This window comes from Trichomycterus rosablanca, chromosome 18 (assembly GCF_030014385.1).
Source record: "Trichomycterus rosablanca isolate fTriRos1 chromosome 18, fTriRos1.hap1, whole genome shotgun sequence".
NCBI lineage: Eukaryota > Metazoa > Chordata > Actinopteri > Siluriformes > Trichomycteridae > Trichomycterus > Trichomycterus rosablanca.
Window position 1 is genome coordinate 9,374,472 of NC_086005.1, and position 2,165 is coordinate 9,376,636.

The 2,165-nt window shown below is 44.2% G+C and overlaps 1 long non-coding RNA gene across 1 annotated transcript; it reads left to right on the forward strand.

The window, feature by feature from the left end:
• The first annotated feature begins 1,152 nt into the window (after window positions 1-1,152).
• Window positions 1,153-1,852, forward strand: LOC134332546 (uncharacterized). Its single transcript, XR_010015263.1, has 2 exons — window positions 1,153-1,305; window positions 1,420-1,852. It is a non-coding gene; the product is annotated as an uncharacterized LOC134332546 (long non-coding RNA).
• The last annotated feature ends 313 nt before the right edge of the window (window positions 1,853-2,165 follow it).

Genomic DNA, 2,165 nt, shown 5'->3' on the forward strand with positions numbered 1-2,165 from the left:
AAGGAGTGGTGGAGGAAAACTTGAATATAGCAGGTTCCTCTCTGTGTGAAAAAAAGATCCCACCGGCTTAATTTATTATTTATTGTCTTGTTTCACACACTTTGGTTACATTCATGACAGGACGGGTAGTTACTGGTTACACAAGATTCATCAGTTCAAGTCTTTAATGTCAAACACAGTCATGGACAATTTTGTATCTCCAATTCACCTCACTTGCATGTCTTTGGACCATGGGAGAAAACCGGAGCTCCCGGAGGAAACCCACACGGAAGCGGTGAGAACATGCAAACTCCACACGAAAAGGACCCGGACTGCTCCAGCTAGAGGATCGAACACAGGACCTTCTTGCTGTGAGGCGACAGTGCTACCCCCTGAGCCACCGTGCCGCCCCACTGGCTTTTATATTTCTTATATGGAGCATGTGCTTGACTGTGGTCCTACTCGGTCACCATGAATGTCATATATGAAAATAAGGTTGGCAGTACAATGGTGGGGAAATGGACATGTCTAATTGTGTGGATGAATAGGTGTAATCTGTAAAATCCGAGGTAAAACTTTCATTTCATGTCATCAACTGCTTTATCCATGTCAGGGTTGTGTCAGGTCCGGTTTCACCAGGAAGCACTGAGCATGTAGTAGGAATACCCTGGGCAGGGTGCCAATCTATTGCAGGGCATCATACTGTACATCCCCCTTAGACATAGCCAATTATGCTTGCGTAGATGCCTGATATTACTGCTGAGATTTGGGCTCCTGAGCTCTACCAGACCAGAAATTTGCACACGAAACAGTGTTTGATTGTCTAAATTGTCTAAATGTGCAGTCTGTAGCCAGGTAGTCGGTACGGTAAACAGCAGGAATGCAAAGAGAGAGAAAAAACGACAACAAACGATTATCTGACTTAAATCACTGCCCCACTTCATTAATGCCGAAGGCGTCATTGACTCCATTCCGCTTCTCTATGCATGATGTGTTATCACTCCTGCTGTATGAGCCAATAGGAACACAGGTTTGCTTGAGATGTGTTCAGACTCGTGTTTGCTTTTCTTGATGGTCGTGTTTGGACTTTTGAACCCTGCTGTAGCTGGCAGATGGTTGAGAATGTAAACAGTAAATTGTGGAATGTTTTGCCGGCCTGTTTGTGAAGGGTCAGTGTTACATTAAGTCAGCTAATATTTCCATTCTGTTCTAGCAGCGCGTGCCGTGTTGCTTTATGCTGAATAAGCACCTTCGAGCGCTTGAGGAGAGGCAATCTGTGGCCGTGTGGACAGCGCTGATCTATTATCAGATCTGCGCACGGGTTCGGTGATTATATATTATTTGTATTGATTGTGTTTGCTTAGTTGAGTGTAAACGGATCTAATCAAATCATTTAATCACACATCTCAGAGGATTCTGTTCTGTTTTTCTTTTTTCTAGACAGAGAAATTTAGCATCAGGATGAACAGAATATATATACCTGTTATCTATACCAAGTTCACACTACACGACTTTCCAAGTGGTCAGGTCGCTGTACAGTTCACACTACACAACTGGATCTCTTGTAATCGGGAGTCTTTCAAGTCGGTGTGGCTTCACACTACACCGTCTATCACCAACTGGAATCGCAGGCGAGCTTCTCTGGTCTCCCAAACTACGTTTTGTCACGAAAACACACGTTAGAAGTGACGAGGGGTTTAATGATACCACGTCCAAAATGCACGTCAACAAGTAGCGAGTGATCAAAGTTTGTGCGCTGATGTGCAGCGTAAAATTAAGGAGAAAAAAAATGAATCTGAGTGGATTTGGCAACGCGACCAGCATGGATTGTTCTATAGTGAGTTGAAGGTTAATAAATATTTTTGCAATGCAACGTTGGTGTTACGTTTTGTAGAGAACTTGTAAAACTTGTGTGTGTGCCAATGTATTCTGATATAAACTATATTATCCCCCCCGTCCCACCTTTTTACAACTCCTACCCCGAGTTTCCTCTCACACCGTATCTTGCATTCTCATTGGCTGTTCGACATAGCACTCATTGCCAGTCGGCCAACTCGTATCCAGATATTTGACATGCTAGATATATAACTTCAGTCGCCGAGTGCTCGGTGAGCCACTCGGATCGAGCTGTTGAGTAGTTCACACGTAGCGATTGAGTTTCGATCACCGAGCGAACGCCGAGTTGC